The sequence below is a fragment of the Pseudonaja textilis genome, chromosome 4, assembly GCF_049901715.1.
Source record: "Pseudonaja textilis isolate UNSWEBS1 chromosome 4, rPseTex1.2, whole genome shotgun sequence".
Classification (NCBI taxonomy): domain Eukaryota; kingdom Metazoa; phylum Chordata; class Lepidosauria; order Squamata; family Elapidae; genus Pseudonaja; species Pseudonaja textilis.
In genome coordinates this window covers 75397861-75417223 of record NC_141993.1, presented here as the reverse complement: position 1 = coordinate 75417223, position 19363 = coordinate 75397861, and the positions used below count along the sequence as shown (strand labels likewise).

The window sequence follows — 19363 nt, the reverse complement described above, 5'->3', positions numbered from 1 at the left end:
GGGTTAAGTTCTAAATTCAGGGAAATCACAAATCAAACAGTTTTTACAAGACTACTTTTTTTACAAAAGTAGTAAAAAACTAATGCATTTGACAAGCACATCTCTTATATAGCCTTTGGGATCTTTTCAACGGTAACATCTTTTCAAATGGTGAGAACAAATGGCATTCAGTGTATATACAGTACTTCCCAATATATTTTTCACCTTAACTTGAATTCAGAGCTTCCAAACAAAATTAAATTGCAGGAAGCTTTCTTTGCATATTTTCCCTCTGTACTTGTCTTTTTTATACGTTCAATAAGATTTATTTGTTTCTGGCATACAGTGTCATCTGGGCTCAGCTGTTCTGGTAAATAAACCATGGTTTGTTACATGTGAACTTTTCCAACTGTGATTAATTCAATTAACCATGGTTAAATAACTCGATCTTTAGTGCAGCATATGAACTGTTTTATTGTCACAGTTTGTTCTAAAGATTTCAGTAGGACTGATGTCTTTTACCAGCCCAATTTCTCTCTAACTGAGCTTCATAATTCCAGAATTCCTAATCAGCATGGAACTGAAGTCCACTGAGATTGGCGACAATAATGTGATTTATCTTTTCCATTAATTACTGTTTTTCAGAGGTCAGGACTTGAAATAGAAGGCAAGCTTCTAAAATACATAAGATAAACAGGTTTACCTTGCCAGAACTTATGCTACTAACCCTCTAGTAACTTTCACCAATGATGAAAGATGGAAGCTATGTACTCAGGAAATTGCTGCTTATTCTCCTATGAGAAAAATGAAATTCTGATTTATCTTTTCATAGATAGTCATGGCATGACACATGATACTCTTTTCTTCTGATTTTTTTTTTGTTCACCATATCTCATTTCTGCTATTTAATAGGCAGAAGATCAACTTGAAATGAAACTGAACTAAATCTAAGCAGGCAATAGGTTAATATGTGTGTGCTGCTTTTTTTAATGTGGTATTTAATTCTCTCAAATAGACAGTGAAGCCTACAGTAAGCATGTGTGGAGCTGTTGAGGGACAGATTATATCTCTTTGAAATATAATAACATAAAATACTATACCTCGTATTGGGACAAGGACATTGCCACTGGTAATGGCTGAATGGCTTGTCAGATTATATTTCTCATCTCTAAGTAGGTACTATGTATGCTGCTTCATATCTTCCATTTGCCAGTTCTTGCAGACAGATTTCAAATTTTCCAAAGAATTTATTAACATCTAGGAAAATGCACTGCTCAAAAAAATAAAGGGAACACTTAAACACAATGTAACTCAAAGTAATCACACTTCTGTGAAATCAAACTGTCCACTTAGGTAGCAACACTGATTGACAATTAATTTAACATGCTGTTGTGCAAATGGAAAAGACAACAGGTGGAAAGCATAGGCAGTTAGCAAGACATCCCCAATAAAGTGGTCTGGTGACCACAGACCACTTCTCAGTCCCTATGCTTTCTGAATGATGGTTTGGTCACTTTTGAATGCTGGCGGTGCTTTCACTCTAGTGGTAGCATGAGACGGAGTCTACAACCCACACAAGTGGCTCAGGTAGTGCAGCTCATCCAGGATGGCACATCAATGCGAGTTGTGGCAAGAAGGTTTGCTGTGTCTGTCAGCATAGTGTCCAGAGCATGGAGGCACTACCAGGAGACAGGCCAGTACATCAGGGGACGTGGAGGAGGCCCTAGGAGGGCAACAACCCAGCATCAGGGCTGCTACCTCCGCCTTTGTGCAAGGAGGGACAGGAGGAACACTGCCAGAGCCCTGCAAAATGACCTCCGGCGGGCCACAAATGTGCATGTGGCTGCTCAAACGGTCAGAAACAGACTCCATGAGGGTGATATGAGGGCCTGACATCCACAGGTGGAGGTTGTGTTTAGAACCCAACACCGTGAGGGACGTTTGGCATTTGCCAGAGAACACCAAGATTGGCACATTCGCCACTGGTGCCCTGTGCTCTTCACAGATGAAAACAGGTTCACACTGAGCACATGTGACAAACTTGACAGGGTCTGGAGACGCTGTGGAGAACATTCTGCTGCCTGCAACATCCTCCAGCATGACCGGTTTGGCAGTGGGTCAGTAATGGTGTGGAGTGGCATTTCTTTAGGGGCCTGCACAGTCCTCCATGTGCTCACCAGAGGTAGCCTGACTCCCATTAGGTACCAAGATGAGATCCTCAGATCCTTTGTGAGACCGTATGCTGGTACGGCTGGCCCTGGGTTCCTCCTAATGCAAGACAATGCTAGACCTCATGTGGCTGGAGTGTGTCAGCAGTTCCTGCAAGACGAAGGCATTGATGCTATGGACTGGCCCGCCCATTCCCCAGGTCTGAATCCAATTGAGCATATCTGGGACATCATGTCTCGCTCCATCCACCAACACCACGTTGCACCACAGACTGTCCAGGAGTTGGGGGATGCTTTAGTCCAGGTGTGGGAGATCCCTCAGGAGACCATCTGCCACCTCATCAGGAGCATGCCCAGGTGTTGTAGGGAGGTCATACAGGCACGTGGAGGCCATACACACTACTGAGCCTCATTTTGACTTATTTTAAGGACATTACATCAAAGTTGGATCAGCCTGTAGTGTTTTTTTTTCCACTTTAATTTTGAGTGTAACTCCAAATCCTCAGTGGGTTGCTAAATTTGATTTCCATTGATAATTTTTGTGTAATTTTGTTTTCAGCACATTCAACTATGTGATGAACAAAGTATTTAATAAGAATATTTTGTTCATTCAGATCTAGGATGTCTTATTTTTGTGTTTCCTTTATTTTTTGAGCAGTTATGTTTTGACTTATCCAATTGACTTTGGGTATAGAAAGAAGGCCATAATCATGGATGGAAATTTAGACTTAGAATAACAGAGTTGGAAGAGGCCTTGTAGGCCATCTAGTCCAACCTTCTGCTCAAGCAAGTGGCTGTCCAGTTTCTTTTTGAAAGCCTCCAGAGATAAAGCACCCACAATTTCTGAAGGCAACTTGTGTCATTGCTTGTTCTCATTGTCAGAAAATTTATCCTTATTTCTAGGTTGAATCTCTCCTTGATCAGTTTCTATCCACTGTTCCTTGTCTGGCCTTCACGTGCTTTGGAAAATAGGTTACCTACTACTTCTTTGTGACAGCCCCTCAAATACTGGAAGACTGCTATCATGACACCCCTGGTCCTTCCCTTCACTAGACTAGCCATGCTAAGTTCTTATAGCCATTCTTCATATGTTTTAGCCTCCAGGCCCCTAATCATCTTTGTTGCTCTTCTCTGGACTTTTTCTAGAGTCTCAACATCTTTTTTATTGTGTGGTGATCAAAACTGGATACAGTATTCTAGGTGTGGCCTTATTAAGGTTTTATAGAGCAGTTCTAGTAGCTCAAATGATCTTGATTCAATCCGCCTGCTAATGCAATTTAGGATTGCAATTTTTTGGCTATTGCCACACACTGCTAGCTCATATCTAATTGACTGTCCATTAGAACTCCAATCCTTCTCACAGTTACTTCTATTAAGCCAGGTTTCACCTAATATGTACATGTGCTTTTCGGGTTTTTTGCCTAGGTGTGAGACTTCACTTTTTCTCAACATTGAATTTCATTTTGTTAGATAGGGCCCAATGTTCAGGTCTGTTGAGACCAGTAGTGGGATTCATTTTCTTTTACTACGGGTTCTGTGTGCGTGGCTTGGCGGGTGTGGCAGGGGAAGGATACTATAAAATCTCCTCTCAGAGATGGTATTTGCCAGTTCTCTGAACTGTTCAAAATTTCTGCTACCGGTTCTCCAGAACTGGTCAGAACCTGCTGAATACCACCTGTGGTTGAGAACCATCTGGGATGAGCCTATCATCTAGCGTGTTGGCTATTCCTGCCAGCTTAGTGTCATCAGCAAATTTGAAGAGCTCCCCTTCTACTCCCTTATCTAAGTCACTTATGATTTAAAAATCAGTGACCTTTAAGAACATTCACAGTTATATCAAATTATATATCAAGTACCAATTATATAGTAATCATAGAGTGAAGGAACTTTCTTTTCAACAGAATGTGTGAGATTTTTTAATCATACTGCAAATCTTAATGTAAACATTTATCTGTCCCAGGATTTTTTTTGAAAACTATTTTATGAATTGTGTCATATTTACATATAATCAAACTTTAATATGATTGGACTGTGTGTCTTACATTTTATTCTGTATAGCTCTATTATTCTTCCTCCACGTTCTTCCCTACATACATACATACATACATACATACGTGTGTGTATGTGTCTATGTACATTGGGTAATTGAGAATGAAATCTCTGATGAAGTCCACAAATGTTTACAACATAAACAGATTTTAGTTTAGTTTGATTTTCTGTCAAGTGCCAGAAGATTCTTTTATCATTTCTGTTCCACACAGCAATTTTGGAACTGAAGAAACCTATCAATAGTTTCTGTGGATAGCAGTCTCTGGTCTCTGGCCAACCTGATTTAATTACAAAAATATCCTCAAGTGCAAGTCTCCAAGCCTCATCTTTATTAGGGATTCCATAACTTTCTCAGACAATAAAAAAGTAGATCTTAGTAGGAAGTGTGCATAACTAACTAGATGAAATGTGAAAGGTAAGCAGAAATTGCCATTGGAAGAAATTCCAGGGGAGGGGGAGGAAATGGTGGGTGAGCAGAATTTTATTAAATCAATCAGAATATAGCTGGAAGGGACCTTAGAGGTCTTCTAGTCCAATCCCGTTCAAGCAGGAGACCCTATAAAATTTCCGACAAATGACTGTCCAATCTTTTCTTAAAAATCTCCAGTGAAGGCAAAGCTGTTCCCGTTTAATTGTCCTCACCGTTAGGAAGTCCCTCCTTAATTCCAGATTGCTTCTCTTCTTGATAAGTTTCCATCCATTGTTTCTTGTCTTGCCTTCTGGTCAGGGTGGATAAAAATTGATTTAAAAAAATAAATAAATCCAATTTTTAAAATTTAAATTGGATTTTTTTAATTTAAATCAGATGTTTTTTAATCAAATTTATTTTAATAAAATGCTTTTGGAGTAAAAAGCTAACTAAAGATAGTTTTCTATTTAAGATATATTAATAATTTAGTTTATTCAGCATGAAATGGAGCTTAGTTATATAGCATGAGGCTGTATATTCTGCAATATTTACATTTTTGGCAAATTCATTCAATGAATCCAAGCTCTGCAAGCTAAATAGGAAACCTTCATTTTGTTTTCAAATAATATTAAAGACTCTAATGACCAGCAAGAATGACTCCTCACATTTAAAGAGCACCTGTCATTTCAGAACCATCTCTGAAGCACCTGTCAGCAGGCATCCACTCACCTGCTGCCTGCCACATCCCTCACCTTGTTATGTCACTGGTGTATCACCAGCTGCCCCATTAAAGTGAATAGGAATGTCAGTGAGTCAAAGCGAATCAGCGGAGCAGCCGCTGCGGGACAGAGACGACAGCTGCTCTTTAAAAATTATGATTTAAAGCGAGTTGATTTAAAGCGAGCCTTTTTACTCGTGATTTAAATAGACTTGATTTAAATAAAATCCACCCTCCTTCTGGTGGTGTTCAGAGATTGCTTATCCTCTATCAAAATCATTTTATGAATCTGCAAACTCCTGCTCATGGAAGCTCTCACTAATTTATTTTGAGAATGTGCATAATAGGCCTTTGAAAGACTAAATGTGCCTACCAGCTTGAAAAGTTTGTGAACTTCAACTAATCAGTTCTGCCTTGGCAAGCAAATTGTTCCTATTTTCAACTTCAAAAGTATTGCACAGATCTTTCTTCCCAACTCATCTCCCCTCTTTTTTTCAAATGCAGTTTTCAATGTTAAAAAGGAACACATTCAAATGTTCATTAAAAAGTGCCAAGTTATCACAAAATGCACCAAAGTCTTACAAAATCCAATGAAGCATTTTATTTCAGCAAATTAAAAAAAAAGGAAATTAATGCACAAATGGGATACAATTGAGTTATGAGCGAACATGTACAATATTTGTAAAGGTTTCAAATAGCTGAATTGTCAGTATTCCCACTGGGGATTTTTGCAAAACTTTTCCCTTACAGGCAGTCCTCAACGTATGACCGCTTAACGTTTTAAAATTATAATAGCTTCGCAAAAAGTGACTCATGACTCATCCTTAAAGTTATGCCCATCACACTAACCCACAATCATGTGATTCGGGCATTTGGCAAGTAGTTTGCATTTACGAAGTTCTCAAAATCTTGCAGTTATGTGATCACAATTTGTGACCTTACCAGCTGGTTTCCAACAAGCCAAGTCAATTGGAGATGCTAGAGTCACTTAATGACATGAAATTCCGTTAAACTCCACTGTAATTCACTTAACAATCATGATAAAATGATTGTAAAATCATCTCATCACCTGGTGACTTGCTTAAATATTGCACTGCTTAGTGACCAAAATTATGGTACCCGCTGTTGTTGTAAGCTGAGGACTACCTATATAGCGTACAATAGACAGTCTTCTAGAAAAAGTAGCTAAGGTTACTCAAGGTTGCTCATTTAACAAATCCTGACACTTTCCTGTTATAGATATTTTCTCCTTCTTCCTCCCCAGCTTCTTCAAATGAAAGTTAGCCTGCATCCTAAATGGTTATGTGAAGGTCACATTAACAAAATGCTCCGAAACTGCTTTAATAAAGGCAGGAGGAAATCATTCCAAAAAAGCAGATTTACAGAGCCAATTAAATTAAGCCTTCTAATATATTAACTATAGTTAGGCACCATGTTGAGTCTGAGGGAAAATGGCAATAAAGAGAACAGGCAGCATCAGTTTCTCAGTCATAAAAATGAGGCTGCCAGAAGGAATGACTTCAGCATTGTTTTAAATATTTGCTGGAGTAGACCTTGACAGTCGAAGGCACACATGACAAAAAAACAGCTCCACTAGGCACAGAGCAACCTTTTTAGACAAATATATCCATAAATGAAAAGTGTAAAGTTTAATGAGTGCAAATATTTACAAATGACATAGGCTTGGCTTGGTGGCAAAAAGCCAATTTTGGTATCCTTGTCAGAACAATTGGCTAGACATGAGACTCATGAATATGCTGACATCCACAGAATTGTTTTTGTCATTATAGAAATATGCAACAGCTCTCCCTCGGTTGTCTAGGAAAGGAGGACAGCACCAGAATTTTGAGTGAACGTTCGGGTGACTGGAGCAATTCCCATTTCTTTAATGGTTAAAGAATCTCTACCCTTCCCAATTTAATCACCATCATCACCACCACCATCAACAACAACAATCCAGAGAGGCTTTAATCCTTGGTAAAATGATAGCCAAGAATGACTTCACACAGCAAAGTCTGAAAGAAAATCACAATAGCTGAACAGTCTAATTCTCTGGAGGGGAGAGGGAGGGGGGGAGAAGAGAAGAGAAGAGAAGAGAGGAGAGGAGAGGAGAGGGGAGGGGAGAGGAGAGGAGAGGAGAGGAGAGGAGAGAAGAGAAGAGAAGAGAAGAGAACCAGCATCAAGCTGGATGGACTCAGTTACAATTGCAATGAGTGCACCATTGGAATAGCCAAAGGAAAAGGTTACGGAATAAATCATAATGGAGAAAATCCTGGATCCGATGTCTTTTGGCAAATCCATAGCTTCAGGGCCTTGCACAAACCCAGAAGGATCAGGGCTAGAGCTCCAGAGTATCTTAAGTAATAATATTTTTTTTGAAAATGTCATTTTTCCCAGAGTCTAATAAGGCACAACAGAAAAGGAAGAGAGGATAGGGAAGAAAAACAAGGTAACTCATGCATGAGTTCTTAATGGTTTAAAGTTAGGATAGTGACCAGTTAAGATGGAAATAGGCTCAGAAAAACTATGGTGATATCATTACTCCAGAATACACCTATTGCAGTAGAAGAAGAGCAGGCAGAGTTTAAGGACAGAATCAAGAGAGAACTCAGCCTAGAATAATTATATTACCACAAATGCTCCAAGGTCTTACCCCTTGAATTCCATTAACTCTTATCTAGCACCAATTTAGTGCTAACTGTTAATTGACCAGATTCTTGTGTATAGGCTTGTGCAATAAATCTCCTGAACTGGAACTTATTTGTGATCCTGAATCTTCATGCTTGACAATTGTTTGTTCTCAAGCACAAAGCCCTCATGGCCAGTATGAAGAATATGGAAAGGTGGCAGGGTTAATAATTAATAAAGAAAAAACAAAAGTGATAACAAAAAACTGTACAAATGAACAAAAAGAAAAACTAACAAAAAATTAGGGATACAGGTGTAAAGTAAAGTAAAATATTTAGGGATATGGCTGACAGCTAGGTGCTCATCAATTAAAAAATATAATTATGATAAATTAACAATCCAAATATTTAAAGACTTAGATAATTGGGCTAAACTACAAATATCTCTATTAGGCCGTATTGCATTAGTAAAAATGATCGTTCTGCCTAAAATTGTTGTTCCTATTTCAGACGGTGCCAATCAAGTTGGAAAAAAGTTTTTTTGAAGAACTAAATAAACATATATCCAAATTTATATGGCAAGGGAAAAAACCCAGAATAAAATATCAATTATTATAAGATGATAGAAAGAAAGGAGGCTTTGGTCTTCCAGACTTTGAAATATATTGCTATGCTGTGATAGCAACTTGGCTTAAAGACTGGGTTAATTTGATAAACAAAAGAATTTTAACACTAGAGGGTTTTGATCTCTAACTTGGATGGCACGCATTTATGTGGGATGGAAAGAGTAAACATCACTTTCAAAGGCATTATATAAGGAATGTGCTACTAAATATTTGGGAAAAGATAAAAAAAACTACATTACTGCAAGGTCCCACTGTGGTTATCCACAATGGAGGCAGTTACACATCCAAATGTCTTAGATTTTGATAATATTGTATGATATAAAGATTTATTGCATCCAAATTAAGAGTTAAAGGCTAGGAATCAAATACAAATTCTAGGAAAAGAGATACCATGGTGGCCCTATGCACAGATACAATCGCATTACAAAAAAGATAAAGAACAATTTGGCTTTAACATGACCTACCAAGAATTAGATAAAATTTGACAAGGAGAGGAAAGGAAGATGATTAGTAAAATATATAAATATCTATTGGATTATAAACTAAAAGAAGAAACAGTCAAGGAGTGTATGATAATTTGGGCAAAAAATGTGGGCCACAGTATTGAATTAGACAAGTGGGAAAATATTTGGGAAACAAACTACAAATTAACTATGTCAACCTCTTATAAAGAGAACCTCTATAAAATGGTGTATCGTTGGCACTTGCCACCAGCGAGACTGGCTAAGATGTTCCCGAACCCCTCCCCAAACTGCTGGAAGTGTAACTGCGTCCAGGGAACGTATTTTCATATATGGTCCTGTCCATTTGTGCAAAAGTTTTGGAAAAAATATCAAAAATTGAGAAGAATAATTTCAGGCAATTCAGAGAGACCTCACTTTAATGAATTCACTAACAAATAGCGGCTGAAATTTTGTTCATTCAGTTTCCAAGATTCTTTATCCCACCCCACTTAATCTTTTTTTTTTTTACATTAAACATGTCATTTTCAATAAACCTGATTAACAACATTCCATGTGAATCTTGTTTTCCCTGGTCATGTGGTGATCTTTGGGACAGATACTGGTATATGCAAAGCAGGTGATATTATATAAAATTTAATGCAATTTAGAATATTTTATTTTTATTTTTTTGGGTTCCCATGACAGTGTACAATTTTGAACAATGGCGTTGTTATCTGTATAGTGTAGGCTGTGACCTTAGTCACAAGATCTGCTGCACCATATTTACAATCCAGAATAATTTTATGGGCAACAAAGAATGCCACAATATTAAAAAAATATTTGGGATGAAGAGCGGAAGGTTATCCAGAAGATACAGAAAATTCATGTTTAAAACTCCTTAGCATTGCAAGATATTGACCCAAGCAACATTGGAATGTATCAACCATAGATATACAAGCTGCATAGTGAACCTTATTATTTAGATTTATAGGAAAGTTAATAGCTTATGTTTCATCCATGAAGGAAGATGCATCTCACATATCTAAAAAGGAAGATGTTTCATCATGCAGTTTTCACTTGACACACAGAAAGGTAAGATTAACGTACTGTTCTTGAAATTCTAAACTCTATCTACTTACATGACTGCATCCTATTAAATGTAACTGACAGCATCATTCAGACATTTATTTTACAATTCCCCCTAACCTTCAAGCCATAAAGTGCCTTTCACTGTCAATTGATAACCCAGTGTAGTGATGACCAGGCTGAGCCTGAGGGAGGGGTCAAATATATCATCAGTCATGAGTTCTTTCAGCCCACCTTGAATTTCTTCTCTACAGCCAAATTGCTTTGACTGTTAGTACTTCAGATTCTTGTAGAGAGTTTAAGCTTGCAATAAATCTTTACACCCATTGAACTGTCTGAGTCTTCCGATTTCCCTGGCCGCTGGACCATCAGCCTTTATTTATCATAGTGTGATGAGCCTGCTCAGCCCTAGCTTTTCACTGTCTTTTTAAGTATCCATGGAACCATGAAGATATAAAAACAATCGCCTTGCTAATAAGCAACTGAAAGTATGTGTAGCTTGGATTCTGATTAATAATTCTCTTAGGAGAAAGAGATATGGGATGGGCGAAGGGATAAATCTTAAAAGAAAACGCTGAGGTAGAATTTTCTTATGAAAGAAGAAACTTGGAATTGGAGGTGATGATTAGTAGCTACAATGCCCAAAACAGAGTGAGACAAGCTCCAGTACCTGCTGAAGATGGATTGTTCACTTCAGTCCAGAGAAAAGATAGCAAGTGATTCTAAAATGGATTAGAGCTTGTTTGCGCTACTGAATATTTGTTCATTTGTGAATGGTACAAAGTCCACAGAGCATTCAAGTAGAACACTACTGGTAGAATAGTGCTGAAGAGGAAGAAGACTCACATCGGACCTAATATGCTCATTATTGAAGATATTGAAGATGGATGAAAGGTCAATGACTTGTCAAAGGATCGCCAGCTAGATCAAAGCTAGCTTCTTAAGTTCATCTGACTGACTCAAAGAGAGAGGAAATCTTGTCAATAATATATGTTAAATCATTCTTTAACTCTAGAATTAGAAAGAGTAGTTGGGGAACAATGAGAATAGTGCACCTATGTGTTATATTTAATTAATCAACTAATAAAGGAAATAGGGTTTTGTGTTGCACTTGAATAATGCCCCAAATTAGCAAGGTTGGACAATTCTCTGGTCACTGTTGAGGAGTTTGAAGGCTGCAAAGTGGGTGGGATCACATCACACATATGTTTGAATTTACATGCTGCAAAGGTAGAAAAAAAGGTAAACTGTCCATATCTTCTGAAATCATTAGGACAGCTATGTTATTTTACAGGGTTATATAGCTGCTTCATAAATGGTTTCTGGTTATTTTTGCAAACAAAAACCATGTCAGTTTAGAAAAAGATGCAGCTCCTTTAATAACTGAAAGGGAAGTGCTTTGCATGTATTATCATGCAGTACAAAAAAATTTCCCCCCAAAATATTTGCTCTGCTCTCTAAGCCCTTTGGAAAGCCCTCCTACACAATGAAAATCAATGCTCCAAGAACTTAACAGCTAAGACTCTTGAGAACAGTTGAAGATGCATTTGTTAGAATAGGGAGTAAAAGAAATATTTATGGTAAGCCCAGATCCTCTATTGGTGTTAGGAAAAGTGAGCGGATATTTACAGGCTGGGGCATTAGAACTTCCACTGAAGCGGGCCAGTATTTTAATGATCTCACTATTATTATTATCTCATTATTCTAATTTCTTTGTTGTCCCCAAACTAATATTTATTTATACATTGCCCATGTCATTATTCAAAATGCCTTTACAGCTGCTTTCCCAACCTGATGTCCACCTGATTTGTCAAATTTCATCTCCCACAAATTTCCAGCCAGCAAAGCCATCACTGAACATTCCAGAGATTGAATCTATACTTCTGAAAAATGCCCAGCTTGGGGAAAACTGTCCAGCTGGTATCATATACATCTGTGAGTCCACTTTCTAACATTCAACTTGCCTGCTCCGCAAATATTGTCCTACGGTTTTAGTAACATCTGTTATTCCTGCTGGCTTAATAAAATATAACAAAGGGTTTATTGGTTCCCAGTGTCCCATTAGTTTTAGCTCTAATATACACAGGTAGTCCTTGGAATTGCTTTTGCTAAGTAATGAAGTTGTGAAACACAACATCACATGACTGTGCAACTTAACAAGGGCAGTTCTGGAAGTCCTGGTTGTTGTCCTTAAGGAAAGACTGTGCAAGTTGTTAAGCGAGGACTTCATATGACTACAACTTCTGACTTCTTGCCAGCTTTCCTACCGACTTTCTTGTGGGAAGCCAGCAGGAAATTGGGAGCTGTTGCTGCAGAGTAAGAAACCTAAGGATCAATTGTAACTCATACAGAGCCAACATAACTTTGAAAGATTGAGTAGGTGGTCATTAAATGAGGAGTACCTGTAAACTGCTATTCTACACAGTAGCCAGGTTATGCCCTAAATTTACTCCTCTAGGTTAGATTTATAACGTGCCAGTTTAGTTACCTCTTCCCTGTGACTGATTAACTTCTTTCACACAATTGTTCTTTTAATAACCAATTTTAGAATAATGTTGTATTTTTGCAAATACAAATTTGGCACCCTGATTTCTATCCTTGGTGCCTACTTACCCCTTCCTAAACTACAACATTTTTTGAAAACATGCAGTGTCATTTGCAAGATCTAATTATATGTCAAGAATCAACATGTGGCTTACATATCACACTAAAGCCACTAGCATGTTTTCTATTTTGGTTTCTTATCTGTGGCTGGCTCAACAAATGAGTTAAATAAGCGATTATTATTTATTACATTTGTTTGCCAGCCATTTCGCTGCAAGGTGACCCTCATATTATCAGTATTGTGCATGAATCTAAAGGTTTTGGAAAAATCCAGCAAGATCGGGTAATGATTTTGTGCAAGAATGAAATTTTACAAGCTGTTACTTTCACTTTAATGCTTTGGTAAGGCTACACTTGGAAAACTGCATCCAGTTTTGGTCACCATGATGTAAAATAGATGTTGAGACTCTAGAAAGAGTGCAGAGAAGAGCAATAAAGATTATTAAAGGACTGGAGGCTAAAACATATAAAGGATGGTTGCTGGAATTGGGTAAGTCTAGTTTGATGAAAAGAAGGACTGGGGTGACATGATAGCAGTATTCCGATATCTCAGGGGCTGCCACAAAGAAGAGAGAGTCAAGCTATTCTCCAAAGCACCTGAAGGCAGGACAAGAAGCAATGGGTGGAAGCTAATCAAGGAGAGAAGCAACCTAGAACTAAGGAGAAATTTCCTGAGAGTTAGAACAATTAATCGGTGGAACAACTGGCCTCCAAAAGTTGTAAATGCTCCAACACTGGAAATTTTAAAGAAGAAATTGGATAACCATTTGTCTGAAATACAATAGGCTTTCCTGCTTAAGCAGTGGGTTGGACTAGAAGACCTCCAAGATCCCTTCCAACACTGTTATTCTATTCTAGTGTTACTGCATATAAAAGAAATCCTCTTAATAGAAACCTGGTTGAACAGGCAATGAGAAAGACAGCTAGATAACTAAATTGATAGATCAACTAAGGACGAGTTATGGTTAATTTTAAAACAATGTTCTTTTCCAGTGCATGGCACTACTTCTACAATTACGTAATTTTCGGGGAGTGGAAGTGTTGAAAATTGAAGAGAGAATGCTGTTCTCCTAAATCTCATGCATTGGGGATAATCATGTATGTTGCCTATAGCAGATCACTCTTCATGGAGAAAATCTAATTACGTGGGTTTTTAAAAAAACATAATCAATAAATCAACAGCAGATGACAGCATGTGACTAAAAAATCTAAAGGAATCGGGTAAGAGACCACCAGAAAGTTCTAAGGTTAAGTCTGAAAGTCAACCTGGATGAAATAATGGCTTGAATCAAATTCTGAATTTGTTTTTTTTTTATTCTGACAAGGATGATAAGTGAGTATAGGTACTTGGTTCCCAAATTACCTGCCAGTGGTCTTAATATTTTTCTTACTTCCTGAAAGGAAAAGTGGAAAATATTGCAAAGGGAGGCTGTGGTTGCTGTAAACACCAGAGCACAAATCCCAGGAAAGTTTACTGAGAAGTATAAACCCCATTTCATTCAAAAGGATTTGTTTCTAAAGGATGCATTCTAAAGAATGCATCCAAGAGGACAATTTTCTAGTGATGAAGGACCCTATTTAATGAAAGAAAAGAGCAGAAAAAAGACCACTAACATCATTACATCCTTGCAATTAGTAAAAGCAAAAAAAATGGGTTCTTTTTTTTAGCCCTATGTTTTGGGTATTTATTAAACTGCTGGTGACCTTCTACCGCTGTACCATAGAGTATCTTAACTTACTGCATCTCTGCATGGTTTGCCAATTGCACAGTGGCAGATAGGAAAGCACTCTAGAGGGTTAATGTCATTGCCCAGAAGATCATTGGTTGCCCTCTCCCCTCTCTGGAAGAGCTTTATAGCTCCTGCTACCTTAAGAAAGTTCAAAACATTCTCAAAGATCCATCCCATCCTGGGCACCTTTTTTTGAACTATTACCATCTAGCAGACAGTACAGACTATTAAAAACAAGCACAAACAGGCTGAAAAACAGCTTTTATCCCAGGGCAGTAGCTCTTTTGAATTCTATTGTATAGTGCAGTGTTGGTGCGGTGTTGTGGGTTTTCAGTTCAATGTGTGGAGTGTGAAGGATGTGTGTTTGCGTTTATTTTCATGGTCATGAAGTGTGCTGAAGATGGTGTTTGATTTCGTTGTATGAGGTGCAATGACAATAAAGTAAACTAACTAACTACCCAGTGTGAAGAGGAAACATGCCAGCAGTTTGGGGAGTGGCGTCAAGCTGGCCATGGCCACCCAGCACCCCCCCCCCGAGATCAACCACAGCCCTGATGCGGCCTTCAACGAAATTGAGTTTGACACCCCTGTGTTAAAGGATGGGTGGTGAGGACTGAATGCGGTTTATCAACTGCAGGTTCCCCGTTTTCTGCCCTACAATTGGAATTTGTGCCATAGTTCACCTGTCGTTTTGAATTGGAAGGCGCAGCAATCCCAGCGTTAAGTGCTAAAATAGGTTTGACACTGTTTTAAAACAGAAGGGGAAATGCTGTGCAGAAAACCTGCCTGTCCATTTCATACAATCACTGATTCTCCTCTGACCCTTCACCTCTCCACCAAGGTGTTTCCTTTCCCTCTTTTTTTATATCCATGACTATGCAATTGTACTCCCCAGTTTCTGTTGACTGATGAACCTCTCAGCTGCTCAGATTATGAACCTTCTTTAGCTTTCTAATACTATGTTGCACTGAAAATCCCTCCTGGGATATGTGTGGGGGGAAAAAAATAGATCCCAATCCAAGGTGTTGCTTTATTCTTACCCAATTCATTGGTATTATGCATCTTTAAATATTTACAGTATATGCAACTAATTCAAATGTGCTCAGAGCCATTTGATGGATGTCGAACTCCCTTTTAATATATTACATTATCACTATTATGTTATATGTTTATACCTCAGGCTGTGCCTTCCAAGTACACTGAATTATAAAATACCTAAACCCATTTTAGTGTAGTCTGGTATACAGAATGACCATGGAGGACCTAAGAAAAGGAGGATCTAGAAAGGCACTGTCACAACTACACAACTGAAGTTGCTTTCTTGAGGGAGGGTCTCTATGCGCCCCCCAAGACAGTCCCAGGTGTGGCCATAACCAGCTCTTCCTTGAACACCCCCTCCAAAAAAAATCTTATTCAGGAAGTCCTAAATTCAATATTCTGCACTGAATCTGCAGGATATCTGACATTTTGGCAATTCACTGTTGGTCAGAGTAATTAGATTCTAAACGTTGACGTGTTTGCGTAAGCTTTGCTCATTATATTTTTCTGTAGATGATTTTTTTAAAAAAAAATCAGGACACAGGGAGGGAAAGATGAAGGAAGACAAGAAATTAAAGACAATTAAAACCCTACGAAAACGTATTATATCATATAAAAAACCAATCATTCAGTTTAATTTTAAAACAAATAATTAAACTTTTGATCACACAATGTAATATTCATCAGTCTTTCTATTATGTCACTAAAAAGATAGCTCAAAAGCAAATATCATATATATACATGTATACATATATACATACATACACACACACAGGGATATGCACATATCAGTCAAAACTATTAATCTAGGCTGGTGCTATACTTGTAATGTAGATAATCTCTGCTCTCCTCCATGCTTGAGAAATCCATTATTCTGCATGTAGTGATACATTCCAGTTTCTAGTACATAAATCAAAAGTACACTTGCATTTTTAAAAGTATAATGATCTTCATGACATCCATATGAACAATTTTATGGGTATCAAACCAAAACACCACATTACAGAACAAGCCCAGAAAAAAAAGTGCCTTCTTCTACTTTATACTTCTAACATAAGTTAATAACTTAATCCTTTTTAATTCTCTGGGGAGTTAGTAAATATGAAAAATAATCATTGTCATATTAGACTTGTTTGAAGAGTGTAGGAAATGTGCTCAATAATTTAAAGACTTTTTTGCCATTGATTTGCTAATCTAGGTTTTACTAACTCTTTACACCAGAGTCCTTGCAGATAATGGTAATTACTGAGATGGATCTCCATTAACTGCTTGTAAAGAGTAGAATAGATTCAGGATATCTAAAGTATGTTCCAATAATGACAATAATTCAGCAGAAAAAATATATAAGGAGAAGTATTATTAGTATCGAGGAATTATTGATCTAGTGGTTTAGTGGAGTGAATTAGACACTGGTAGCCTATGCCCCTCATTCTCTTCTATTTGCTCCTCATAGTATCTATCACTGGCATGGTAAACATTCAAACCAAGTTTTCAGTCTGAGTAAATTCAGAGAACAAATTAGACATTTTAAGCCTTGGGAAAACTAAAATCATTCATTGCATTTAGGCCAGCTCCCCTGCTGACTGAATTGGACCAAGAGATTTGTTTCACCGGCTCTGATGACATCACTGGACAACATCCTGAAGTAAAATCTCAGAAGCAAAGTTTCTCATGGACTCTACTATGAGAGATCTACTAAACCACCTCTGCCTAATTGATGGTTTATTCAAGAAACCACAACTGTAATATGAAATGGATATGCCAATTTCTTATATTTTCATGCTTGCCCATTTACAGTAAGTAAATCATCTTCAGTCTTTGCATTTTTGACTACAGTCTTCTCAGCTTTTTGGATGGAGCAAGCTCTATTTAACGAAGAGATTTGGTTCTGCAAAAAAGGGGGGGGGGAACATGCTTAAGGTGATGCTTGTAATTTGATTCCACCTTATCTGTGATAAAGGTAAAACTATATAGGAGCTACTATGCAGAAAACTCATTGTACATCATAACTTCCAGATATTTCTTTCCTCATCAATGATCTAGTGAAGCAACAAACTCCTGCAAAAGTGAGCACAGAAACTTTCTCTATTCTATGTAACTACTTTTACCACTACACTATGTAATTACGCACAATGGATATAGGGAACAGAAGTGTAATATATATCAACAACACAATTGGACAAAGTGCCACTTGAATTACTTGGGGATTGAAACTCTTTGGGTTTTTTCCTTCTCTTTTAAAATGTTAAATACATTGGTCCTCCAATAAAGCTGAAGTTTTAGAACAGGGAAAAAGGAATATATCCTTAATACAGCACAAAATGAGTCTGTGAAATTCATTATCAAAAGGTGTAATGACGGCCACTAATTTGAATGCATTTGGTTAGTCTCTGAATCTAAGATTCAAATGGATATCAGCCTGAGCCACAATTCTAGGACAGAAAAGTTAGTTTTCCTGCATACTCTTCACAAATGATTTGTCTTAGTTTTCCGGATGGATCCAAACAACTATGATCATGAAAAAGCCAAGGTTCAGCATGATAGGTGAACTCTTGCAGCCTATTTCACAGTAATAACTAAATAATAGCTTACAAGAAAGCAGACACAGAATGAATAAGTTCTGGGAAATTACAGATTGTTTAACCTGAAGTTTCAAAGTCTTAGCTTATAAGTTAATTATAAATATTTCCTTTAACAACAGAGGCTTTGTTTTTTTAAAATAGTTACAAGGCTTAAAAAAAAAAGAATGATGCTTCCATTTAAAATGAGACTTCCATTTAAAAGAAAACATTTCCTGTTGTTATGAAGGGCAACCTGCCTTGCTGCATAAAGTATATGTGAACTTCATTAAAAATGGTATAGAGCAACCTGTGGTTTCAAATTGCATGCGGCTCTCAGGTTAGTTTCAAAATACCTCTACAAATAATCTGTTCAGATCTCTTGTAAAGTACCGGTACTTTGCTTTCCCCTAGCCATTCCATTCAGCAAGGGAAGAAAAGATAACAGAAGAGGAAAAACTGATGATCTTAAAACTCCAGGCTGTAAATCTTCCTGCCACATTATGAGTTCCACAGTACACTGACATACAGAAAGCGCAAAGCTTCCCCGTGTCCAATATGAAAAGGAAAACAGTGCTTCTCATTATAGGTGCAAATCTAAATTGATCAGTTAGTGGTTATATCCTGGCTGAGCTATAATTAAGAGCCAGTTTGGTCTAGAGGTTAAAATACCAGCCTAGAAATCAGGACATTGTGAGTTCTAGTCCCATGATAAGCATGCAAGCCAGCTGGATAAATTTGGGACCAGTCACTCGGTCAGCCCAACTCACCTCACAGCATTGTTGTTGTAGAAAAAATATGAGGAGGAAGGAGAACAATGTATATTCTCCATCTTGATCTTGAGTTACTTATAAAGTAATAATGGTGAGATTTTTAAAAAAATCTAAAAAAAGATTGTTTTAATCAGGACATAGATTTAGCTTAATATCTGGATAAAATATGAATACATAAAGCTTCATATTTATTTAGAAAAAACTATTTCAGAATGTCTAAGATTGTGAACACAATATTTTTCTGTGGCTTATTAAAACAGCTATGTGATTCTGAAAACGGATGTGGTTGTTTAATGAATTCCAAATCAAATCAGTAGTCCATTCTTGAGACAAGCCATAATATGATTTATTTGGCACTGATGTAGATGCTAGTTTCATCAAATTCTTGGGAATGAAAGATCAATGGCATGACACTCATGAGATGAACTATAAAGACCATTATCTAAACCACATATAAAAATTATATTAAACCTATAGACTTAAATTATATGCAAAGCTTGGAATAGAAATTTGGATCACATCATATCACATAAGCAATTACATAGTCACAGAAAG

The 19363-nt window shown here is 37.4% G+C and overlaps 1 protein-coding gene across 4 annotated transcripts in view; it reads right to left on the bottom strand.

The window, feature by feature from the left end:
• The window catches only part of SERPINI1 (serpin family I member 1), a 123678-nt gene that overhangs the window by 102259 nt on the left and 2056 nt on the right, over nt 1-19363 (bottom strand). The window contains exon 1 of one of the 4 annotated variants that reach the window (XM_087933401.1): nt 10776-10829. The exons of the other annotated variants lie outside the window; for them this stretch is intronic. The gene's annotated coding sequence lies outside the window, so the exon portion shown is untranslated. Of the gene's footprint in view, nt 1-10775; nt 10830-19363 lie in introns of those variants that run through there. 4 annotated transcript variants of the gene reach the window in all.